This window comes from Canis aureus, chromosome 16, assembly GCF_053574225.1.
Source record: "Canis aureus isolate CA01 chromosome 16, VMU_Caureus_v.1.0, whole genome shotgun sequence".
NCBI classification, from domain to species: Eukaryota; Metazoa; Chordata; class Mammalia; order Carnivora; family Canidae; genus Canis; species Canis aureus.
In genome coordinates, this window is record NC_135626.1 from 54,780,620 (window position 1) to 54,808,182 (window position 27,563).

The window sequence follows — 27,563 nt, forward strand, 5'->3', positions numbered from 1 at the left end:
TCCTTTCTAGTCTCAGGGGATTAATATTCTGCTAAATGAAGTGTTGCAAAATTTGAATTTTATTTTGGGGCTAAATGGAATACCAAATGCTGATGCTTATAATCAAGGTAGAATTGTATTCCACCGCCAAATATCCTCATTTCCTGCATGAGTAAACATGTCAGGGAAATTATCTTTCTTGTGTGAAATCACCAAGCCTTTAATTTATACTTTTTTTCCTTTGAATTTCATTTAAAATTGGGTATTTCCAAAAGATCGGTGATTTTCTTTTTCAGGGTTAATTTTGTCCCCCCCTCATTCATAGCTGGCTATTATAACTGTGGGAAGACCATAAATAGAGTGAGGGCACAGGGGAGCCAATTATGTGATAGTTAAGTATTAATCTGTCATTTCTACCAGGTTTTCTGAAGAACCATCAAATTACCTTGAAGCGCTGAGAATCTCCGTGACTCTCAAATAGATACCTTTCAAAACAATCAGAAAAATTAAGAATGATCTTGATGAATAATTTCTTACCTAATTGGACCTCAGGCTTGTATCGCCAGTAAGCTGCAGTTCAGTCACCAAGAGGTAGTATTAAAAATCTCAAAAACAATCCAGCTTTGCAACCTGGTACTTGTTCACTTGGTAAATATTTATTGAGCATTTGCGATGTGCCAACAATGTACTAAATTCTCTGGGAAACTAAACATGAACAATGAAATAAAAGCACTGCTCCCCCCCAAAAAATGTACCCCAGTAAAAGATGACCTATGCAACCACCCCCAAAATCTGATATTAGATCTTGGTTTTTCACCAGTTTTTACTGGATGTCATTAAGTTTGGTTTTGTTTTTAACAACAGAATGCCATGCCTTAAGTTATCCTAATTTATGTGATAATTCTTTATAGAACATGTTGATATATTGAATAGGGAGATATCGAAGGTGGCCAGACCAGTTACTGAGGTATTATCATAGTTTAGGCAAGAGGAGAGAAATCTGGAAAAAACAATAAAGGCAGTGAGGACAAGGAGAATACAAGTGGAATCAATGTTTGCCACATCAAAATCTTGTTGAAAAACAGCAGGACATGAAAGACGTCAAGGCTGGATTTGTAGAAACTCATTGATGAGAAATTCTTCCAGAAAAACTCTTGAGCTCAGCTGTCTTTATGATTCCCTCACTGGCCTTCCAGAAAACTAGACACAGGAGTAAGAAGCTGACTATTTTCCTTTGGTCATCCATGCTCAGAAAGAGAAGGGCAGAGTGATAAAGAGTATAGGTATTGGCATCAGACCAACCTTCGTTTTAATCCCAGTGCAGTTATTTCTCAGTCGTGTGCCTTTGGCCAACTTATTTTACCTTCTTTATCCTCACTTTCCTTATTTAAAAGAAAAATTGCAGTATGTATCTCCAATATGGATTAAATGAGATTATAAATTTAAAACTGCTGAAATACAATGTCCAGGATGTAGTTGGTGCTCCAGACAGTAATTGTGATTATCATTTTAGTCACTTAGGCTAAGTGTAATAAAACCATGACCTGTAAATACCGTATCCCATAGAGATACTCAGAAATTTTTCATGCTTTGACTTTCAGAAAAACTAAGTAAGAAGGGTTAATCTTGGAAATAGGCTTTCCTACAAATTTCTGTAAGAAATTTTCAAACATTTGATATGAATTATATACTATTTTCTAAATTGTTTTCTCTGGATGCTAATTCAATTAAACCCCAAAAGTACTTCTTGATCATTTGCTGTATGCCCAGAAGCATGGAAGGCACCATGGGAGATATAAAAATATTTTTGTAAGTTCTCTTTGTGGTTACGAATATTATAGTTTAGTTAGAAAGATAAAAATTATACCCGTGAAACAAGGAAGAAATGTTAAGACAGAGTATAAGCAAACAGAGTATTGCTTCAAACTAAATAGTGTTGCTACGAGAATTCAGAGCATTGGTGCAGCTTTGACCAATGACCAAAATTCTTGATTTGTGAAGCTGGAATTGATTTCCAAAGGAAGGATGAATCTGGGCTTAATGGAGAGGGAAATAAAGCAATCCCTAACCTTAGGGGAAAAAATGTGGAGCAAAGAAATAAAGAGAGTGGGCAGACAGTACGAAGGCAGGCTTGGTTATGGAAGAAGAAAGATGTTGGAGCTCAGTGGGAAGGTAGGTTGGATAAACTGGATGAAATCGACTGATTAGTGTCTCTAAGACCAGGCTTGGAAGTTGAGGCTTCGCCTATGGATTATATAAATGGCAACACACTTTTTGAAGCATGTAAAAAGATGATTCCTTTCAGTTTCTAAGGGCAAGAGATTCAATAGTGGACAAAGTAGAGAGTAGTAACGGCAATGACAGCTAACCATCAAAGAGGAAAACAGACAGGTAATGAACAATTGCCACAACCTTATGTATGGATGTGAACAAGGTGTATAGGAGGCTGTGGGAAAGCAGTTCCTATCGAGAAAAGAACCCAAGAGAAACAATGGATAGTAAGAATGGGAGGTGAGAAAAGGCATTTTTCAGGGGACCTCCCCACCATGTTTGTCTCCTTCAAATAGAAGTTTATCTGGCTGGCTTTCAATAACTTTTCTTATGCTGCTTCACCCTCTACAAGCAATTGTATTTATGTCATTTCCTAGTAGACAGCCTCCTCCAAAATCTGGCCCATCTCTAATTTTTATAAGCAAACCATAGTTTTTCCTGTCCTTCTATTATGATGTCCTTGTTTCTGTCCTTCTTGGAACTTCTACATTGATAGAGCTGTCAGATAAAATATAAGATACTAAGCTAAATGTGAGTTTCAGATAAACAATGAATAATTTCAGCACAAGTATGTCCTAAATAGTGCATGGGACATACTTATACCAATAAAAATCTATTTTTTTTCAATCTGAAATTAAAATTTAACTGGCCAACTTGCATTTTTGCTAAATCCATCAATCAACCCTACTGAGCTCATCTATCTTACTCTTTCACCTTCAGTTACATACTTTCATAGGCCTTTCTAAACCATTTAGATTTTAACTTCCTGGAGGACAGAGAAATGTTTTCTATTTCTCTTTCCCTTAGAGCAGAAGATACAAAGAGCAAAGAAGGCCAAGCAGTGGTTATTACAGGATAGCCAAGACCTGAAGCGGTCTGGTTTAAGATAATGGGTCTGCAAAATCAGGGATTAGAGAAGAGTAAGGGCACATCCTAGATATTTACAGCATAATTTAGTTACTATCGGATCTGAAGGTGTTAGAACATGTAATTGGGCTATGTAATTTTTTCCCCTGGCACTTGTATTCAACAGATACTTAGTGAATCCACAAAATCAAAATTACACAAATCACCAAAGAATGCACTATTCTAGATACAAAGTTGAGCGTGATGCTCTGCCTGCAGGAAGTTTATTATATATAGCAATCTACACATATACAAGTAATCTATGATTTCCCATAGGAATGGAACCAACAAGCAACACTTTTGCTTCTTGCCCCCAGGACACTTAGCAAATCCGGAGACATTTTCCAAGGCCATGACCAAGGGAGTCATGATCATTTGCTGTATGCCCAGAAGCATGGAAGGCACCATGGGAGATAAAAAATATTTTTGTAAGGGAGACCTTAGCTAAGGGAGACCTTAGCTGTTGAGGTCTAGTGGGTAGAGATGCTAAACTGTAAAATGCACCGTACTAACAGCTAAGACACCCAGATTAAAAAAATAATGATAATAATGATCACATCCAAAATGTCAGTAGTTAAGACACTGCCACAGTTGAGAAACTGTGAATCCAAAAGGATACGGTTAGAAGAAGCAACACCTCTGCCCAGTGATCGGAGAAAGCTTCCATATATGAATACAGTGGAATTAAAGACAACCAGAATGGCATGAGCAAATACAGCAAAGTCAACATCTGCTTAAGGAACAGTACAAAGTGTTGATTATCCTGAGGTCATAGTTTGTGTTGGAGACCAGCAAGTGGCAATAAGGCAGAAAGCATCTTGGGCCGGAACCGTGGTAAGCACTGAACAGGAAGCTATGAAACTCCAGATTGTCAAGCATTGCCACTAAGAATGGTGGTGGAGAATTTGGGAGATGAACCAGTATGTGGCAAAGATAAGTTCATTTGGAAATTTGAGTTTATATTAGAGAGAGTTGGAAAAAGTCACTGAGTACTTTTACTTTCCAGGGGGCCAAGCTTCCAAAACAAAACAAAAATATGGTAGTTAAGTAATCTTGACTATGATTCTAAATGAAACAGTTTACTTCCTTCAACTCTTCGTCCCGTTCCACCCCCACCCCCCAACCCTGCCCCGGAACCAAAGCTGTGGTCCATATGAGGTCATTTCTAATTTTTTTGTATTAACATCACAACCTTGTGAGCTCACAGTTTTAATCCTTCCTCTTGATCTTGTGGTAAAGTCACAGGAGTCCCATTTTCATCTTAGGCAACTCTACTGAATTTTACATGCTGAACCAGCCCCAGAAAATGGGATACAAGAACAAACTGGATAAGCTGAGAACCTATCTTAAATTCTGTGGTTCAGAGTTTGGAACTGAACCCAAATATTTTGGTATTGGGGCTTATTTCTCCTTGGCAAAACATGGCCTTCTGTTTTAAAGGAGTGGGGGGAAGGTTTTAAAAAGCTTATTAAAAAGTCTCGAAATGCTTCTTCAACATCAAATAGCTCCTAGAAAAATATTTTGATGAGTTAAGTGTAAATGAATCAGAAACATATGGATTACATTTCCTTTAGATTACACAGGGGTTTCAAAATTAAGGGGGAAAGTGCTCAGGGCAAAATGCATTTTGGATTTTATTGAACCCAAAATATTTGAGAAATAACTCAAGATACTCGAAGAACCCAAAATCCTGCCAGGCTTCCCAATCCCTTGTGTAAAGCAAATTAGATTTTAAAATTCTTTTTGCTTTCGTGATCTATGGTATTACATGAAATGTGGATGAAAAACTTCTTTTCTATATATGGCTTTTATCCTGGATATTTTCACTTACAACGTTGGCAAAATTTGAGATTCCAAGTATACCGTAGATTGGGTAATTTGGCTAGATGGCTCGGCCTCTCCCTGCCCTGCTCAGTGACAAGAACATCGGATTTGTCTCAGGCACAGTCGCAGAGTGAGGGAGTAAGCAGAGGGCTTCAGATACTTTTCCAGTAAATGGTAGGACACAGCATTTACAATTTGCCATCTTACCATTCTTTCTTTATTTTTTTGTTTATTTTATTATTTTTTTAACTTAATTTTCTGACAAAACCTTTCCCTTACAGTTTGAGATGGGCTGATTCTAGATTTCAAAAATGCAAAGTAACTAATGCCTATTTATTTACTCGGTCTTTTGCTTATCTCAGTGGCAAGGCCAAAGTGTGGCTGGACTCTGTAAAACTATCATATACCTGCTAAGCAAATAGCTTGAAGACAACTCCTAAGCCACGCTTCCAATCAGTTTGCTGTTCCTACATCCCTCCTAACATAGAATCTTTGAGATCCATAATGTTTATTTATTCTTTATTTATTCTTTCATGCTTTCATTGAACAGATTTTTTTTTCTTAGCAGCTGCCATAACCATGTACATAGCAGTGGGTATGAGGGGGCACAAAAATTAAATAAGGCATAGCCACACATTTTTAAGGACCTTCATATGGAGACATACGATTCTCCAGGACAAAAAAAAAAAAAAAAAGGACCCAGAAATATGTAATCTCCAAAAGCATACTGTGCCAAAGTAGGGGCCGCCAAAAAGGAAATAGCTGCCTCAAATTATAGCTACATAATAGTAGTTATTTCAATCTGATCTGTGTGATTCTGTTCAGAGCGTTTTATAGTAGAGAGTGCCTCTTTCAGCGAAGCGTAGCTACTTTGTATGTCTTTTCAATGTATTTCCCTCCCTTCTTCCTCTGGCAAACTCTTACTCGTAACTCAAAACCCAACCCTGTGCCATTTCCCCTATGATATCTCCCATTTCTACCGTGGTTGAATGAAATATGGCTCTGAATTTACACTATCTATTGAACATCTACTCATTTATATCACTTTTAGCATTGTGTTTTAATTAATTCATTTACATCTCAGAGCCTCCTATTAACCATCAATTTTTTCAGAAAAGGGACTCCATCCAGTCTTATTTTTATTCCCAGTACACAACGTATTGCCCAGAACACACGAAGCCCTTACGTGTTATTGAATCAAGGGGTGATTGGCTAAATCGTGCTATTATTAAAAAGGAAAATAAAGGACAGAAGTATTCTACGGTTCCAATCTCAGATCCGTTCTTAAGTGGCTTAAAGAATCTCATTCTACATTCTATGCAGTACAAATTACTCACATTTGGTCTTAGTAACTACATTGGGTTACTAATGACACAGACAACACAAGTCAGAGGAGCAATCAAAAGTTAGTGTTTGGATGTATTGAGAGAAATGTACCCACTCGCACAAATCAGTCTTTCACCCAGCCTCTGCCTAGGCTGGACTATAATTTCTCGAAGGCCTTCCTTACGGTCTATAGTTCAGGAACCATGGGTAGAACAGTACATAGTTGGATGGTGGCATACCAAAAATTTTAAATATATTTCAAATATAAGAGGCCAATTTTATCAGATAGGAAATGTACCTCTTGCTCCCTAAAGGAAAATGTTCTGCAAATATTTACATCAGCAAAAGACTCTTTTTAATAGTTATCCATAGCTTTTAACTTCTCTTAGATTTTTGTGTGCTTTTTTGGATGACAGACAACATTTTAAAACACGCATGGTTAGGGGTGGCCCGGGTGGCTCAGTGGTTTAGTGCCACCTTCAACCCAGGGCGTGATCCTGGAGACCTGGGATCGAGTCCCACATCAGGCTCCCTGCATGGAGCCTGCTTCTCCCTCTGCCTGTGTCTCTGCCTCTCTCTCTCTGTCTGTGTCCCTCATGAATAAATAAATAAAATCTTTAAAAAAAAATGCATGGTTATCTGGAAGTGGTCAGGAACATGATATTAAAATATTTTTCTTATCAGGGAAGATGTCTTTGCAACTCCACGTAGCTGGAATAAAACAGAAGAGTAGCACATTGATTCCAAAACCCCAGTATTCTATATAGAGATTTAGAAGATTTTTTTTTATTTTGAAATATATAATCCATTTTCCATGGGACCATTGGCCTCTCAAACACATGCATAAAGAAAATTTAACAGGAGTCAACATTTAGTCTCTTTCTTTAAGATTCCCAAATCTTTGGTCTTTCCCGATTTTTATTTAAAGCCTCTATTAGTTTATTAGTTTGACAGGAGCCCAGGTAATTACACTGGCTTCTAGGTCCTACTGTAAGTTACGTCTGCATCTCCCTGAACGCACACAAAATTTAGTGCCACTGCAGCACTTCTCAAAACAAATAAAAGATTTGTGAACTAGTCACCAAGCATCCGACGCAATTAACCTGCATTTGTTTCTCTTTTGGCATTTTCACACAATCGAGGCCTTGTAAGAAGTAGGCACTCCTCAGATCACACTGTGTTTTCTTTAGAAGAAAGTGTGCCAAAATCCTCCTGCCCTACGTAACTAAGTCTCAACTAGCAGAAGGTGGACAGTTACAGCACACACACACACACACACACACACACTCCTCTTCCCTCACAAACACCATGATATACACATAAAGAAAAAAAAACCATAACTACAAAAATATTAATGTAAGGGATAGGATAAAATTTGATAGAGATGAAGAGATGAAGAGTGGCTGCCCACAGTCTCAATCAACTGTGGCATTGCTTAAGATAAAACTAACACAATTCATTCAAAAGCATCTCCACTGGCAATTCAGAATAAAAGGAGAGAAAACAGGAATTACTTTGGAAAAAAACTGGATTCTTTCTTTTTTTTTTTTTTTCTAATTTTTGAGACAAGTGAAAGTAGAGCTTACTTGAGGTACCTACAACTCAACAGCTTTTAATTGCCAACCTCAAGCTGTCACACTTTGAACTTTTTTTTTTTTTTGAAGAAAAAGTCTTTAAAATCTGGTTAATTAGAACTGACTGCCATTAACTCTTTGATTGATTTAGCATCCTGTTGTGCTGGCTCGTGCTCACGGGTTCCCCACTGGTTCCCGTGAGTTGCTCCTCCACACTGGTATGGATACTACTGGGTATGAACTCGGAGCCACACAACATTCCTTGTTATAAAAATCATTTATCAGGGAAAAACCAAATAAGGTGCATGTGTGGTCTAAGCAGACCCAGGTAGTTACAAAAAACGTCTACTCCAACTCAATATCAGACAATCCCTTTAACCTCTTCATGACTCTGTTTCCTTGTCTGCATTATGCAGCACAGATTGGTGAGAACACATCCCATCGGCTCTGTGAAGAAATTAGATTTTTTTGTGTGGCATTCCTTTAATACCCCCATCTACTGAGCACTAGATGCCACACACCTTGATAAACATTTTCCATATGCTATTCATATAATCCTATAAAGTAGGCAATGTCATCCTTATATGTAGGGTGGTGAACCTGACAGTTAGCAAGCTTTAATGAACTGGCATCCAGTAAGAATCTGAGTCTTAACTTAAGCCTAGTTTTGTCTGATTCTGAAACTCAGCTCCCCATTATCCTACACTTTTGTCTGCCAAGTTCTTTATGGTCCAACATATTAGACTTGCAGCTCTTGTTCTGTTATTTTAGAGAGAGAGAGAGAGAAAGGGAGAAGTAAACCCTTCACTAAATTAATGAATGGAAATAATAAAATCTGCCTCTTCTCCCAGAGAAGTGCTATCTTTGGAAGTATGGCAACTTTTTCTCCTTGGTCAGACTAGTTTGCTAAAATGTGCATTAGGGCCTGAAAGAACTATAACGTTTCTTAGGGTGTTCTTTTGGATACTTCTCTATGTGCTGAAAGAATCATTTTGCAGAATAATAAATCAACCAGATACTTATCAACAAGAATGTTATTGGCATGTATTAGGAGACGATTCTCCATAGATCTCTCCCCAAAGACACGGACTGCACTTTGTTTTGAACTGTCTGTCGATCTATCACATATCTATTTTTATCTTATATATTTATCTATATCTTTAAATCTACATCTATCTATATGAATATACTTACCTATCTATATAGATAAATGGAGAGGGATATAGATACATATCTTCATTTGGAATTGGGGTTATGTTTGTTGTATATTTTTTTTTAAAATATATGTTACCTAATTAACACAAAGGCATTCTGGTTGGGGCTATATATCTGTTATCTATCTGCATGATCCTTGTATCTATAAACAAAAATGTAGCCATATTATCACACCATCAAGCAATTAGTAAGTTTTCAGTAGAGTGAGGTTTCCTTGCCTACACTAGCTGATGATTTTTTTTACCATAAATTGCCAAATATACATGCAATTATAATTATATAATAAAATTCTTGGGGTAGCCAGTCTTGGATTTGAATATGGGAATGGCTTCCAAAAAGAATTTTTTTAAAGATTTTATTTATTTATTCATGAGAGACAGAGAGACACACACACAGAGAGGGTGGGGGGCAGAGACACAGGCAGAGGGAGAAGCAGGCTCCATGCAGGGAGCCCGACGCGGGACTCGATCCCAGGTCTCCAGGATCAGGCCCTGGGCTGAAGGCAGCACTAAACCACTGAGCCACCTGGGCTGCCCCCAAAAAGAATTTTTGACCTGAAAACTGCTGCCCATGAGCAAAGGCAATCTTACAGCACTAGCATTCTCCTCCTGCTTTTGACTACTTACAGTTTCCATGAATATTCATTTTAACCTGCTCAGTGGTGTGTGAGAAGTATCTGAATCAGTAAGCATGAAGAGAACCCAAAGTGTGCATGAGTTACACTGAATGTGTGTTAGCTTTCCTGGTGATCATTCTTCCATACCCTCTATTTATTTCCTCATTGGAAAAACCTGCTGTATTCGATTGATGTCTTTAAACCATTATATACTTCCTGCTAGTCCTTGCCAAAGATGTGTGCCTTACTTTTGCTAATACCCTATAATCCTAAACCTTCTGATGTTTCAAAGCTCCTAGTATCATCTCACCCCTCTGCCACTCCTGTGAACTGGATACTTTTTGTCTTATAGCTGTACTATGAACATAATTACAGTTAGGAGGAGATTCCTACTTAGCACTTAAATCAGTGACAAAAATATCAGAATATCAAATATATCAGAATCATCCTAGATGTCCATAGGTAGAGTATGTCAATGACATCCACCTCTTTGTGAAAACAAGGAGATAATTTGTATAACTGCGCTTTCACAAGAGTAGACTATATCTACTATAACAATAAGTTTAAAAAAGAAGAGATTAAAAAATAACAAGACTTAGTTATTCACTCTTTTGTATCAAGTGTCTATTATATGTACTTACTATGCAAAGTACTAGAAAAATAACAATTAATGAAACAAAGCAGATGTCAGACCTCATGCAATACATAAGGGAGATGTAGCAGGAGAATCAAATATAGAACTGGATTATGTTTATGAGCAGAGAATAAAACAGATAAAACAAACTAGAAAATAAAATGTAGAACGATCTTTTAAGAACATGGCCATATAATTAATGAGGCACCACTGATAAATAAATCTAATATGCCTTCTTGAATTGAAAGAATTCTGTGCAGAAAGTCCATGAAAATCACAGGTCCAAAAGAAAACTGAGCATACAAATGTGCTATGAGTATTCTGTAAAGAAGTAACTGTTTAAACATGCAATCCCATAATTAGCCTGGATCTCTCATTCAAGTACTGCAGGTCAAAACCACCAACTTTTCCAAGTCAATGGGGAAAAACCTTCCATTTCTCTCTTGTGTATTTGAATGTGTGTAATTAGACTTCTCCTATGCCAACAAAAACCCATGAAGGCTTTTTCTATACAAGTTTAGATTGTTCCAGCTCCAAAAATGGGATAAAACGTGCTGGTACGCCATCAGCAACACCACTGGATGGGAAATACCACCATGCCATTTCAGCCCAGAGGTCACTGCTCTCCTCTAAGATAAATAGCAGAAAATAAAAAAGAAACTGAATAAATGAAGCAAAAGAGAATGCTATTAGTCTCATGACTGCAATGGATTTGACGTTGAGCTTTTCCTGCTGACTTAGTAGTAGTAGATGTTTAAACTGATCCTGGTACATGGATGAGCTACCAATGTGGTAAAATCTGAGGTCACTGACAATTGTTAATATTTGATTTGACTACATATTACATAAAATCAAACTAGCAGTATTTTCAGCAGGATAAGTGGCCATTTCTCTCACCAAAAGAACCCAACCAACCCATCAAACAAATCTGAGTTGGCAGTCTACAGCAGTTACGGTGACTACTGAGATACTGGAGAGCCATATTGTTATCATTTCATTCCATCCTGGTGGCAGACTGAAATTTCCAGTGATAGTCACAACATGTGATCCAATTAACCACACATTCTTAGGCAATATGACCTTGCTGATCTCTGAGAAAGGAGTGGAGAAAAGTTACCTCTCCCCTTTATTTTTTTGATTTTATTTATTTATTTATTTATTTATTTATTTATTTATTTATTACCTCTCCCCTTTATTTTTTTATTTTTATTTTTTTTCTTTTACCTCTCCCCTTTAAACTGAGCCATCGGGTAAGCAGTCACCCGGAGCAGTGGGGATGCTGTATAACTTCTAAAGTTAGGTCAGCAAAGCCCATGCACCTTTGCCTGTTTTTTGTTTGTTTGTTTTGTTTTGGAACATCTACTATTAGAATCCAATCCTACACTGTGAGAAGCATGAGCACTCAAAAGGCTGTGAGTAGGTCCTCTGGTTGACTGTCCCAGATGATCCTTGGTACTGGACATTTGATTAAAGAAGGCTGCAGGTCACCCCAGTGCTCAGTCACTTGAGCCTTCACAGCTGAGGTCCCAGACACTGTGAAGCTTCACAGAGCCGAAACACACCATCCCCACTGTGCTCTGTCTAAATTCCTGAGCCCTGGATTCCTCCAGTATTATAAAATAGCTGTAATTTCACATTACTGAGTTTGGCAAAGTTTATTATACACTAATAGATCATTGGAACATGCATGCTCAGAATGCACTGAAGATGTGTGCTGGAGATCCAGCCATTGTACCATATTCCAGACATCGAGAAGGAGAACACAGAGAAGCAGGATATACTCATTACATTTGAAGGGGGAAAGAAAATTATGCTTATAGTTCATTGGTGAAAACCTCATTATATAGAATTACCTAGGTTCAAGGCAGGCCAGGGAATGCACTCTTCAAGGTAAACAACTACATTTTTTTTTTTTTTTTAACAACTACATTTTCAAGAAAATGCTCTGTTCCTAGAGAGGTTGGCAAGAATATGAGACTGGAAGCTTCTGCAGCAAACACCTTTTTTATTTTCAATTTGGTGTTAGGTACTTCCACTTCTATAATCAATCGTTTCATCAGACAGGGGTGCTATGTGTACTGAAAACTCTTGTACATGTACAAATGGAAAATCAGGAAGAACGACATCTAAGTAGAGATGTCTGCATCAAATCACCATTTTTCTTATAAAACAGATGAATCGAGAAGATGAAGTATAGTTAAGAAAAACCAAGGACATTGCCTTAGAAGCAAGAAGAGAAGCAAAACACTGATCTCGGTTAATTCAATTATGGCCCGAGGGTCCCTGGGCTGGTAGAGGATAAAAGAGAAATATCATACATTAGATTTCCATTAAAATTTTTAATTACCTAAGGATGAGATAGGAGGGAGATCCTTAATATTTTTATTCTTTAGATAAATCAGGTTAAGATACTGCTGCACAGGTTGTTCTGCTGATTTCAGGTTATTTATGTTAGAATAATTTAATCCAATTCATACAGGACCCTCTTATTTCCACCATATTTTCCACTCAAATTATTAATATTCTTGTGTTCTTCTGTGGGGGGCACCTCAAGACTTATATTTGTGCACTGATATGGTTTCCTCTGAGAGCTCAAATTTAGCCACAGTAGCTGAGATGGGTACTAATTAGCTAAGTTTAACCAGAGCAGAGATTTTACTAAGATTGCATGAAAATCTCAGTTGACGGCTTCCTCCATAACCAGAGTGAAATTGATTCACTGAAAGCAGAAATTTTTTTTTACAATAACGTAGTGAAATTCATTTATTAATTCCAGCAGTTTAACTATAGATTACTTTTGGATTTTCTAGACACAAATTAATGTTATTTGTGAATAAGAAATGTTTTATTTCTTCCTTTCTGATCTGTGTCTTTTTTTTTTTTTTTTTCAGAAAATGTTTCAAACGCTAGTCAGGTCCTTCTCTGATCACTGGTGTCTAGGGAATTTGATAGAACACAGTAGGGATTCTAGAAGATTGGGCTTGGATGCAGCCTTTCCAAGATAGAAAGCAACGATGTCTTGGTGTGAAACTGTTAACTCCATTCTTTAGCAAGGAGCCCCTGAAGGGCCTCAGAAACATGGTAAGAATCATGATAATAATAATGATCGTAATAACAAGTAATAATTAATAATGATACCAAGTACTTTTCAGCACTACTTTGTATCTAGTACTTTTAAAGAACTTAGCAAGGATTGTTTCATTTGGTTTTTGCCCCAACTCTATGAAACAGACCCTACTGTTCTCCTTTAGCCCATCAGAAAGCTAAAGTTAACAGAGCTAAGATTCAAACTCAAGCCATTGGGCAGATGACAAAGCAAATGGAGCATGATGGGGGTGCTAAGGTCTGCTCGTCTTTTTGGCCTCATCTTCCACCTCTTTTGACCTGGATTCATTAGCTCTGTGATGTGGGAGATTTCTGCAATGGAATGAAGCTACCTCTGAGATATGAGCACTTTAAACATGAGCACCCAAGTAGCTAGGGCTGGAAAGTGAGCTAGACAGACGACCACGAGGAGTAATGCCATCAGGATGTAGGTGACTGTGTCATCAAGAGGGAGTCTCCTTCCTTCCTTCCTCTTTTTTTTTTAATCCTTTTTTTTTTTTTTTTGCAAGACACATTGCCCTAATAGAGGAGTGTGGCTTACAGGCAGCCTCCCTTGAATGTGCTTTGGGAGAGAGCCTAATACCTCATATTTTTAAAAAGAAAAAAAAAAAAAAAAGAAAAGAAAAGAAAAGAAAAAAAAACCTCTCTCTCACACACACACATTCACATATATATCCAAGCCAAAAATATCAAGGCGTTCATGGCTGTTAAAAAGCCAGGGAAAGCTGAGTCGCACCCTTCAATGTTTTTCTTTCAAACACATTGACCACCCTCTCTTCACAACATCTTATTTATTGAAGGGCGAGCTGTCCAAATGGAAGAAAACTTTGCAACATTGAAATCTGGATTCATCCCCAAGTCCTCCTTCCTTGCAGCGCCTCCCACCCCCTCTGTCTCTCCCTCCCTTGTCTCTCCATCTCTGTCTCTCCTCCTCCCCGTCCTGGGCATCAGGGGCTCAAGATGTCCATGGAGAGTGGAGGGGAAGGGGTTAATCTGCCAGGCTTGGAGCCAGGCCTCTCTTAACTGGGGAATTGGCAGCTAGCAGCTTGGAACGCTGCCTCGAACGTCTGACTGAACGTTTTTATTATCCTTTTTGCCCAAAGGTGGCTTTTAGACACCCACAGCAGCACAGGGCTTTCTGATTGGGATTCGACAGACAGGAGCCAGAAAGCTGTCTGCCCCTTCTGCGATGGCTGGGGAACCCCACGGAGGAAACCACCACCCCCTCCCCAACCCAGGGGTGGACTTGCCCTCCCTCACCCTTCAATAAACTGCAGAGCTGCCAGGGGACTCATAAAATCGGTGGGGAGCTCTGAGAGCAAGGGGGTAGGGAGGGGGAGGGAGGGAGAGGGAGGAGGAGGGAGGGGAGGGGGAGGGGGAGGGGGGCAGGCCCGGCCCAGGGACTCTCAGAGCAGCTGAGGACAGAGACAGAGAAGAAGAGAAGAGCCAGACACAGAGAATGTGATGCCATGAGGGGCCATCAAGTTGAAGGCCAAGGGGAGCTTGGAAGGGAACTGCTGGGGAGAGGACAGAGGGAGAGTTCAGAGAGAAGCAGAGGGCTTCAGGCATCCTCACCCAAGCCCCATCCAGGTCCCGATGGGCCTTTGTCAACGGCAATTAAGCCACGAAGGGCCCGAGTCACCATTTTTATGGAGTTATTTTAATTGCTTCATCCCTCAATTAAAACAGACTGGTTTTCACAGGGGCAAACACTGGCTGCTTGGCGATCTCAGATGAAGGGTCGCAGGCTGGAAGGCCGAGGTTGACCTTTCAGTCCTCTTTCCCTGTTGCCAAGCAAGAAATGCAAAGGCTCCCAGGGATCTGGAAGCATGCTGGGGGGACCTCTAGCAAGGGGCCGTCCTTACCTAAAAGGAGAGCTGTGAGCATCCCAAAAGATGGTGTGGGGGGGGGGGGGAAGGCCAAGCACAGGCCCAGTGGCAAAAAATAAAAAGGTTTTCTGGGGGTGTCACCTTTTGTCTCTTTTCCACATAGCCACCCCCCACTTCCCAGCAACCAGAGAACACATCCATCAGCTCCCGACTCCTCCCTTAAGAACATTCCTAAAGTCCTGGTGTGGAGACCTGGAGAATCAAGATTCTGCAGGACCAAAGCGCAAGTAGGATCCGGGAGTTCTGAAGCATTAAGTGTTTACTTAACAATAATGAAAGTTTCTGGGGTTTTACAGCACACAAAGCGCCTCCTTCTCACACATCATCTCTGCACACCCATGACGCCATGGCACACAGAGAATGGCAGATGTTATTCATCATCCCAATTAGCAGAGAAGGGAAGCAACGAAATGGGTCTCAAGGTGTGGTCCACAGACCACATACTAATAATCTTGTTAAAAATGCAGATTCCCCAACTCCACTCTATAGACAGACCAAATTGGACTCCCTGACCAGCTGCATCTTGGCCCAGACCCAAATGATTCCCGATATGCTAAATTTAAGAAGCATAGGGCTCGCAGTTTGGAGTATCTTATCAGTAAGTAGCCCAACAGGGTTTTTCCAGTGGCTCAGTTATTTCTACTTTTATGGAAGATGGCACTGAGGCTCAAAGAGGTTAGGTGCCCTATCAGAAGCCACATCAGAGGCCACTGTAAATTCCTAAGAGATGTAACCAGGAACAGCAAAGAAGAAATAAATACGCAACTAGAAACAGTAAAAACCAAATCTAGCTCTTCGGACTTCTGATCTACACTCTTCTTTTGGCTTCCATTAGACTGCCTCCTTGACACGGGCAGGATTTGACCCTGGTTCTTTCAGAATCCATTATGGACGCTTCTAACATGGGTAACACTAGTATGCACATTTATTTATGCCTCACAGCACCATTCCTGATGAAACAAGCCACTGATGTTGGTTATACTCTTCTAAAGGCAGTCCTATAAAAAAAATGCCCACTTTTTTCTACTCAGACACTATTTTAGTTTTTAACCAAAATCTCTGAGGCAGAAGAAGTGCAAGGATCATTATTCCAATAGTCAAAGTGTAGTAATATTAGGTGTGCCAGGCACCATTCTAAATTCTTAATATATGTATTAAGTTAAACAGATGAGCTCATTCACTGTTTTAAAGCAAACCACTGAGGTAAGTACCAGCATTACCTAATGAAGACAGTGAGACCCGACATGACTCCCCACGTTTACACAACCCTAAATTGTAGGGCTGGGCTATGAAGAAGACTTTTTTGGCTTTGGAGGTAGCAAGCTTAACCACCACTAATGTTGCCTCTGCTATGAGAGGCAGAGGGAGATACTGGACATTGGGGTGGGGGAGTTCTATGTAGGTAAGTTTTAATGGAAAGAAACAAAATCACCCCTCATAGTCCAGCACTGGGCCAGCCACATAGAACTATAAATTTATTTTTGCAAAAGACATCTAAAGGTACCTTTAAAAGAAGTCATCACTTTTAAAATCAATCAACCAATCAAATAACACAGATGTTAAGCGACCATGAAGCTGATGTGGTTTGATAATTTTATTTCACAGATAAGGAAATCAAGGCTCTGAGAGGTAACGCTACCTCTCCAAAGTCTCAGATCACTCAAAGATATCAGGTATTGGCCAAGCTGCCTAGGTTGCAAGTACAATCAGTTTCTTGAAACGGTGCCTTGGGTGAGTATATCAGCAATGGAGGGATCTATTGCCATGATAATGCTCCATCATAAACAATCACAAAACCTCAGTGGGATGCAATAATAAGTGTTTATTGCTCACTAGTCTGGCGTGGTTGGCTAGATGCCTCTGCCGATCCTGACTGGGCTTTCATAGTTTTGGGCTGAGCTGACTGTTGGCTGATCTGGGATGGCCACAGCTGGGGCAAGCTGGCTCTGTTCCACAAATGTCTCCTCCTCTCGCTTGGAAAAAATTCTCATGTCAATGGAGGAGGTACAAGAACACAAGTGGAGATGTGCAAGCGTCATTTCAAGTCTCTGCTTGCCTTGTCATGACTCCAATACTTTCTTCGGTGAAAGCAGCTCACATGGCCAGCCCCCGATCAGAATTAAGGGCACTGTACTTTACCATGAATGCAACTGATCTACCACAGTGAGGGAGGAGGAACAGGATTGTATAGTAAAAACTTTGTCAAGGAGGAGATAATAAGTCAAATAAGCCAAATGACGCGATGTTTTAACCTCCAAGGTCACAGCTTCCATTTGGGGGGCCACTGGCTACATTTAATAAATGAAGAGAAATACATTCAGGGAAAGACTGAATTTCAGAAGTACATATCATTTTACAGAATTAGGTGCACCATGCTGGCAAGTGTTATATTGAATTTGGGGATTCTTACCTTATTCATAGAAAAACGCATAGAAAAATGCATCTTACCTTATGCATAGAAAAATGTCCTTTTTAAGAAGTATCTGAGAAAACAAAATTGAGTATATATCCAATTGAAATTAAATTTTGTTTTATAAATATATATGTTTATATTGTAATTTTATATTATAGATATATGTATATGTCATGCTAAAAAGTAAGTTTGCTCTGGCAACATAAATACAGTTTAATTTATAAAACATTAATGTATCGGCAATTTATAAAAGTTGAATATATTTGCAGCTTGTCCAGAATTCATCTACTACTAATTTGGATACACATAGTGAAACATTAAAATGCTTTGCTTTGGTTAATTTTCTTAGATGGAGATCTAAAGATTTTTTTTTAATCTTTATTTTGTATATGTATGAGTGTGTGGAGCAAATATCTAAGGATTAAAATCTCTTCCTCAAGAAGGTAAAATTCAAGTGTCACTTTTTTTTTCTTTTTTCTTTCTTTCTTTTTTTTTTTTTAATGGTAACTCTTATTCTTGGTGAAGACCAGAACTATTTTCACCTTTTCTCCCTGGTAGTTGAACTAATTCCATAACTGGCTATTCACTATCATTTCTCAGATCTCTTGAAAAGAGTTTTCTAAAAATTCATATGAACCCACAGGGCCCCAGAAGCATGCTAAAACCCATAAGAGCAAGAAAAGAAAAAAAAAAGAAAAAAAGAAAACAAACACAAGCAAAACAACAACAACAAATGCAATCCTACTGATAGAAACTCTTGCAAAATCTGTTTAAAAAGTATCTCACATACTGTAGCCAAATCCAGTTATAAAACTAAAATATAAACATAAATACTAAACGGCTTCATTAGAATTATTGGCTTTCAAAAACCTGAGATTATAGAGCTCTGGACATGTCATGTTGTATGTCTTTTTTTTTTTTTTTTTTTTTTTTGGATGCCTCTTACATCTTTTTTTTTTTCTTTTTCCTTTTTAAATAAAATTGTGCAAACAGGTGAATATTGTACTGTTACAATGGGTGCCTTGCCAGGCCCCTGTAAGAGGTTAATTGTTTAAAATTCAATGTCACAACATTATCCTTTAAGATAAAAGATCATTTTAAACAGGTCAAGTGCAATGCAACTTCTAAATTCAAGAATTCCTAATTGGCTTTGTCAAAACACCCTACTTTCTAGGCTAGTTCCTTTTTTTTTTTTCTTTCTTTCATACTGAAAGGAAATCCTATAAGTTGTTTTACCTGATGATCTTTGATTTATTAGAGGAAACATGTCCCCTTAATCCTGGAGGCAACAGTAACTTCATTAACCTGAAGGTGGAGAAAAGTAAGAGTTATAAAAGTAATATGGATTAAACAAAAGAACAACCCAGAGGTTGACAGATCAGATCAGTTGTGGGGTTTTCTTTCCCACATTCAGGGGCATGTGGGATTGCCTCCTAATGAGTAATTCACTCTTCTTGTGGGACCCATCTATTTGCTATTAAAAGGTTTAATTATTAATCTCCAGTCACTATTTATCAACAACCGCTCAACTTGGTGATGTCTTGGGACATATATCTGTTCTCTCTGGCTGTGGGTTTTCCTCTGTTGGTTCACGGCCTCGGGACTTCCCTGGATGAAATCTGAAACTGGCCCCATACATAGTGGGCCAGGAGAGACAGGAGACACAGGCGGGCCACTCCAGACAGGCAGGTGGTGGGCTTAAGAACCAAGGGAGCTTACTTCCAAGGCCCGTCCTGGGTGGCACAAGACAAGCAGACCTCTGCACCCACTGCAAGAATCTTAAATGTTTATATATAGAGGCCTGGCAGGGTCCAACGTGTCTACACTCCTGAGGGTCTAGACACATCGCCGTCCTAGAAAATGGCTCCAGCTATGAGGTAGGGTGGGGGGTCTCCTACATTTCAAGGACAGAGGAAGGGGTTAGGAGGCTCTGATCGCCTCAAGCCACATCTCCAATATGTGTATGTGTTGGGGGGGTATTGTCTCAAAGACCTCCTCTAGTATCATATTTGACTATGATCTTAGAATTTGTCAGGAAGGATATATGATTGAGTTGCTCTTAAGGAATGCCTGGGGAATCAAATTTTCTTTAGCAGATGTCATCTGGAAGGAGACCAGTTCCACTATACCCAATCTTCGCATACATTGGGGCTTTTAATTTTCCCTACGTGCACAGAAATGCACCAATGGACTTTACCTGTTGAAATGTTTTGTTTCATCTCAACCTATCATTCTGTGTTTCTCCAGGGTATCTATCTGACTGTGTGCAATGATGAAGGTAGCGGGAATGCCCAAACAACTATTTGAAATAATCTATTCAGTCAACATACACGCACACACAGTTTTTGTAGCAGAAAACATCCTCTTTTTTTTTTTTTTTTTTTTTTTTTGCTTACTTAAGAGGGGGACTGAATTTGTAGGTAAGAGTCATCAGATAGATAGTCTTACACCGGTCCTATTGTTCCTTGAATGTGTACGCTTCCCATTTGATTATCTGGCTTGCCCTTTGCAAGCAAAACAGCACATTCCTTTCAGGATCTCACTTTTTTCTAATAGGGCCGATGGCAGCAAAAAGGATTCTATAAACTCAGGTGGTTATTTACCAAATGGGTGTATCTAGCACGTGTAAATATATATATATTTTTCAACCTGGTTTCATAAACATTATCTCCTGGATTGTTGCAAAAACCACGTTGATAATTCCAGCTGGAACATTTTCAAAGCTTCCTAAATTCCAAGAGCATTTTCCTATATCTTCTTAAAGATACATGGACTATTAGCTTGTATTACAGCTGTCTGTGGATAGAACTTTCCAACCTAATAGACTAAAAATGCCTCAAGAGCAAGGGTTGGTTTTTTTCAACCTCTGAAATCCCCCCGGCACCTGGTACCATAAGAATCAGGGCAGGTATGCCCACTTAGCAAATAATCTGAACTGACCTGCAAGGCTTACTTCATGGGTATGTGGCCTACACAGTTTTCCATGTTACCATGTTCAGAAGGGCCCCGTGCTTGGTTTAACACTCCCGAGGCACCATCTTGAAATTTGTAAAAATTTTTGAACAGGTGTCCCCCGATTTTCATTTTGCACTGGGCCCCACAAATTATATAGCCATTCCTGCTAAGCTATGTGGGTATGTGTAGTAAATAATACACCTTGCACCCCCACACACAAAAGGTTTGGCCCTTTGCCCTCAGATCTTGGGAGCTAAACTCTAAGCCCTTAGAATGTCTTGTCTAAAATGGGTGACTTTGTTTACCTGGAGGTGTTGAGGAATTCCAGCAGTCTGTGTAACAATGAGATTTATTGGGGGAGGGGTGCTTAGGCCACGTGGAGTCAGCTCACCCTCTGCAGGGGCCAGAGACTAATCATACAGGCAGTCAGCCTTGTCTAAGTGACCAACCCTCAATAAAACTCTGGACGCCAAGCTTGGGTGAGCTTCCATGGTTGGCAACATTCTGTGTGTATTGTCACACACTGTTGCTGGGAGAAATAAATATTGTCCAAATGACTCCACTGGGTGAGGACAACAGGAAGCTTATGCCTGGTTCCTCCTGGATCAGCTTTATGCATCTCTTCCCTTTAGATGTGACCTGTTTCCTTTCACTGTAATAAACCCAAATCATGAATATATTAACTTTGTGGAGGTCGACTGGGCCTTCTAGCAAATTATTGAATCCAAGACCACCCTCACTTATTGGGGACTCCCTAAACTCACAGGTGACATTAAAGGGCTCTCATTTCGTCTGACTTACTATTAGGTTTAATCAATGGAGAAGCCACATAAAAGACTGGACAAAATAAGGGAAGGAAGCCCAGGAAATGTATAATCCTGACTCTGTCCCTGTGACACAGCATATTAAGGTGGCTGTGTTCCTGAAGATCCGAGGGCTTACTGCTTCTCACAAGGCATCCTTTTCTAAATAACTCTCTCCTCCTGGTTTCTGGGAACATTTCCCTTAACCTCCTTCAGCAACAGCCCTTCACTGGTAACCCTGGGTTTTTGTCAAGTGGCTCCCCTACATTCAGTGACACCTTTGTGTAGTTGACCCTTGAACAGCATGGGTTTGAATTATGCTGGTCCGTGTGTGTGCGTATTTTTTCCAACAAACACGATACAGTATGGTACATGTCGTTTCTCTTTCTTATGATTTTCTTAATAAGATTTTCTTTTTTCTAGCTTACTTTATCGTAATAAGACAGTGTACAATACACATAACACACAAAATATGTGTTAATTGACTGTTTATGTTATCGGTAAGGCTTCTAGTCAATGCTAGGCTATTAGCAGCCAAGTTTGGGGGAGTCGAAAGTTATACACGGGTTTTTGACTGTTTAGGGTCAACTGTGATTAGTTCCTTTGTAAGTGACCCCCGATTTACTTTTCCTAATTTGAATGTGTCTTCTGTTTCCTGCCAGGACCCTGACTGACATAAAATACGGGAACAAAAAGTACGTAAAATTTTTGACTGTCATGGCATTGTCTTAAATTCTGCAACAAAACCTTTAACATATTTGTAACCAAGAAAAAAAAATATTATTAAAAAAAAAAGTAATGACATATCTGGACAAGTAGCAATTCCACTCTCCAGACATCCTAGTCTCTAAACTTAGCCCTCTCTTCCTCTGACTGCCTCTCCATTTGAGGACAATAACCCCCCACCTCTCCCTTGCTCCCTCACTATCATCCATTGGTTGCTCTGGCCACTCTATCTTCTCTCCTTCTAACGCTGTGAAAACTTCTTAGAATTGCTGAGCATCTATTTGCAGTTTAATTCTAGACTTTTTGTTTTTATTTTACTTTTAGTAACTATGTATATGGAGGGTGGTTTCTGTGGGGGGAGGCAGGTCGATTGCATCTTCCCTCTGGCCTGGTTCTAACATTCCCAGTGCTGTGCAGAATGGTGGCAGTGGAGGGCAGGACAGTGGAAAGAAGCAAATAAAAAAAAAAGAAAGAAAGAAAGAAAGAAAGAAAGAAAGAAAGAAAGAAAGAAAGAAAGAAAGAAAGAAAGAAAGGAAGGAAGGAAGGAAGGAAGGAAGGAAGGAAGAAAGAAAGAAAGAGAGAGAGAGAAAGAAAGAAAAGAAGCAAATATGACCAGAAAAGGGTAATTTCTTTTTCAACGAACTCTCCCCAAGAGTGAACAAATCCTCACTATTAAATGTGGCTTGTTTAGTTTTCTAAGAGAAACTTTACCTTATTTGCAATCATAATTTGTTCTTGCAATCATTATTTTTAATAGTAAGGCAGATAAATAAATAATGAAGATAGCAGTCAGGCACTCTGTTCTTTTAGTTGCATGGACTGCTTTTAGCTTAAACCAATTTCTGGGATTACCAGTAGGAAAAGACAGTTTGCAGATATCATATTTAAGGATACCTAGCTTCTCGTAGAATTGTAAGTTGATTAAATGCTTTGTGTAGTACTTTTCATAGGGAGCTTATACCAGGGACTAGAGATGGTTATCGATTAGCGTTCTAGATCAAGGAGGGGGTGGGAAGAAAGGAATTGAAATTTATTGTACTTCTACCTCATGCTATGCACTACAATTCATGCTTTATAGACATTGCCTTAATTAAAAATATTGTGGGATAGATATTATCTCCATTTTATTAACAGGTAACTTGCCCAAATTTTATATCTGGCAAGTCTGATCCAAATCTTCATACATTTTACTATAACAAACTGCTTTCATTGTGTTAAATTATCTAGCAAACATCTTTTCTTCGAATTTTGTTATCTCATAATTTGCCTAGCAGATAGATTTTGTTCAAATTCAAGCACGACAGATTATTTTGTTACATGAGCTCATTTTGTTAGTTTATACTAAGGAGTAATCACATCACCCTAGGAGAATCCTCAGCTATTGCCAAAAGCGGCTTATTCATATAAGAGGCCCAAGGTATTAAGTTAAAATAAACCATCAAAGATCAGAGTTCTGCTGTTCAAAGAAGGATCTGAGCAATAGAATTTCCAAGCATCAACTAATCACGTTTTCGATCTCTAATTTGGCCTGACTAACGACATATCTATCATTTATCAGGTTTTCGATTTACTCTTCACAGCCCGCGGTACAAGCTGTAAATGCTACTGGCACCCAAGCTGACCTTCTGTGGCCCTAGAATAGATTACCAGGTTTAAAAAATATATAGGTGTGACTGTCTGGAAAACTTCAGGTCTGGATTCATGACACGGAGCTGAGTGAGCCACAGATTATCATTTCCTCACTTAGTAGACCAGCCTTTGTTAAGTCTTTTTCACTTACCTCATCCTCTTTTTGGTCCTACTGAGCGAGTCAAAGAGGATCCACCCTGGGGCTTTCACTAAGACCGGCTTTCATTCTGATCCCCCCAATATCCTCTGGATTGGGAGGTTCTCTCAGTTGCTCAAAAACACTGCGTTATTGGCCTTCTGAATTCTGGTCCAAACCACCAAACACAGGCAAACACACAGCAGAAGATAAAAGAGAGTCATTCTGTAGGAAAACTCAACTAGTGGATCTCTAGACTCTAAGAGTCTGGACAGGAAAGAAGAGGGAGACACAGGGGAAAGCAGTGCTGCCTGCCTCAGAGCAGCAGCACCTGGATGTGGCTAGTGACACAGAATCTCCAGTGTCCGTCAGGTCTACTAAAAAAGAATTCGAATTTTAATGAGATCCCCAAGTGATTGGAATGCACATCACATCAAAGTGTTTCTGTGTTCTTCTCTCTCGAATTTATTGAGCTAAAACGAGCATACAAGAAGATGCGCAGCCACCACCCAGAGGAATATAGAAAACGTGTCCATCGTATCTGGAACATTTCCACATGCTCCTTCTCAATCAAAAACAGCTCTCTCGACCCCCTCCCAGAAATGACAATTTTGCTGACTTCGATCATTATATGCTAATTTAGGTCTTCTTGAATTTCATAAAAATAGAATAATTCAAGATGAATTTCTGTTTATTTCTGGCCTCCTTTGATCAAACAATATTTTTGAGATTCATTCGTGTTGTTGTGTCAGTAGCTTGTCCTTTTTAAAAAACTGCTGTGTAGGGAACCCTGGGTGGTGCAGAGGTTTAGTGCCTGCCTTTGGCCCAGGGCGCGATCCTGGAGACCCAGGATCGAATCCCATGTCGGGCTCCCGGGGAATGGAGCCTGCTTCTCCCTCTGCCTGTGTCTCTGCCCCTCTCTCTCTCTCTGTGACTATCATAAATAAATAAAAATTAAAAAAAAAACTGCTGTGTAGTGATTCCTATAAATATACTACTTTTTTATTATATTCTTCTATTGAAGGGCTTTTGGTATTTTCTAGTTTGGGGCTATTATTAATAAAGCGCTTGTGTGGGGGGGGTGGGTGTATGCACACGCATGTGTGTGTGGACACATTCTGAGAGAAGAAATGTCTTGGCGTGAATGTGTTGTCATATGTAGGTGTGTGTTTAATTTTATTAGATATTACCAACATGTTTTCCAATGTGGTTGGACCATTTTACACTCCCACGAGCAATAAGATGAATCCCGGTCACTCTACCTCCTTGACAATAGTTGGTATTGTCAGCAGCTTAAATTTAGCCATTCTGGTGGGTGTGTAGTGGGATCTCTTTGTGGTTTTAATTTGAATTTTCAGATGACTAATGAAGCAGAGCACTTTTCATATACATGTTAGCTATCAGACATCTTTTGATAAGGGTCTACTTAAGTCTATTCCCCATATTTTAACTGAGTCATATATATATATTATTCAATTATAGAAATTCATTAATATTCTACACAGTCTTTGTCAGACACATGCTTGATAGGTAGCTCCTAGGACAGTTGTCAATGATCCCCACTTCTTTGTACTCACACCTTTGCATAATCTCCTCTTGGGTGCGGTGCTGGTAGATGAGACCTGTGGCTTATTTCTAATTAGCAGGAGGAAAAATGATATGTCACTACTGAGTTTAGGTTACATAAGATTGTATTGTTGGCATGCATAATTTGCTGAAGCAAGCTGTCATGTTGGAGAGGTCTACACTCAAGGAACTAAGAAAGGTCAGGGCCCTTAATCCAACTTCCCTGGAAGAATTCAATTCTGCCAATCACCATGTGAGCTTGGAAGAAGGTCCCTTCCACGTCCAACCTTCGGATGATATTCCAGCTCTGGCTGAAATCTTGATTTGTTGCATTGTGAGAGATTCTAAAGCAGAAGCCCCAGCTGAGCCATGCTCAAACCCCTGACACACAGAAATTATGAGATTATGTTGTCGCAAACTGCTGAATTTATCATGATTTATCACACAGAAGCAGATGATAAACATGAATTGCAAATGTTTTTCCCAAGCTAATGAATTGTCATTTTGATTGTTGTGGTGGTGGTATCTCAGTGTGGTTTTAATTTGCATTTCCCTAATGAGCCTTTTGGTGTGCTTTTGGCTATAGGGTATCTTCAGTGTGAAGTATCTGTTCAAATCTTTGGCTGTATTTTTAACGGAATTATCTTTCATTATTATTATTGAGTTATAGGATTTTTTTAAATTCTAGTTATAAGTTCTTTTTCAAATTCATATAATGAAAATGTTTTCTCCCAATCTACACTTGGCATTTTTATATGTATTTTTTTTTTAAATTTTTGTAAAGGTATCTTTTGAAAAACTGCAAAAGAAAGTCTGAGAATTCTAGATAATCAAAAGTGAGCTTTGAAAGAACATCTTGGAGGACATATTTGAAGTGAGAATGATGATTGTGGCTTGGAGGCAAGGCAGCCATTATGAAGAGGTGACAACATTCTGGATAGAGTCTGGATAGAGTGTGCAGGATTTGGCTGTAGGGTAAGAGAAAAATGGAAGAATCAAAATTGGCTCCTGCATTTTGGTTTTGGTAACTGAAAGTTCAAATTTTCTCCTTTTGAAGTATGCTGGTGACCTCCCTTCAAGGTGAAGTATTTCCCAAAGTCTCTACTACTTTCTATTAACCCCAGGTAATAATAAGGCCAAGGTCAGTTATCATTTCCCATCATGTTTACATCATTATTTTTTTCTCTTTTACCTTATCTACCTCACCCATTTATATCATCAGGTCGATTCCTAGAGGTCTTCGGTTTTACAAGTCCAGGTACAAAACAACACTTCCCCAGATTTGGTGTCACAAAGTATGTTCTTCTCAACTATGTGTAATGTTGGGCAAACACATGACTTTCTAATATTTAGTTTTCTCATCTGTCAGGTTCCTATCTCACAAAGTGAGGAAAAACATTGTCAATCATAAATTGATGTGAAAAAATGACTATTTACCTCGTCTTTTCTTTATCTGAAAAAATGTTTATGACTGCTGTTTCTTTTGGTTCCCACTGAGTCAAAAGCAGTTACTTAATTTTGCAATATGTTCTTGTTTGATCTTTCTTTTTCCAGTCTCCCATCCACAAATTGACTGTGGTCACCACCACATACTCTATCTAATAAATCTCATTTGTCTTATGACTCTTGAATCTTACTTGACTTCCTGTTTCCCATGAAACTTGAAGGAGCTCTGTTAATTTTCGCCCCCTTCATTGTGAACTGGGTTTTACTTGTGCCAACACATACTTTGCTCCCACCTCCGATTTGGCTTTGACTTGGTTTTCCCTCTCCATGGGGGGCGGGGGGAGGAGCCTTCACTTATATTTCAGTGCCACAATTTTTTTTTTTTTTTTTTTTTTTTTTTTTACAAATCTTGCTTCCTTATGAATTATTCTTGCCATTTGCAATGCCTTTCATCCTTTGGACTCTTGAGGAACTTACTTGTCTATATTTCTTTTAGAATTACAAAAATCCTTGTGGTACTTCTTAATGGTTTCCTATTTTTCCAAATAAG

The 27,563-nt window shown here is 39.1% G+C and overlaps 1 long non-coding RNA gene across 8 annotated transcripts in view; it reads right to left on the reverse strand.

The window, feature by feature from the left end:
* The window catches only part of LOC144286936 (uncharacterized), a 571,272-nt gene that overhangs the window by 256,420 nt on the left and 287,289 nt on the right, over positions 1 to 27,563 (reverse strand). For all 8 annotated transcript variants that reach the window (XR_013354884.1, XR_013354881.1, XR_013354885.1 and 5 more), the window contains exons 3-4: positions 18,989 to 19,057; positions 17,788 to 17,822 (exon numbers count right to left, since the gene is read on the reverse strand). This is a non-coding gene — a long non-coding RNA (uncharacterized LOC144286936). The remainder of the gene's footprint in view (positions 1 to 17,787; positions 17,823 to 18,988; positions 19,058 to 27,563) is intronic.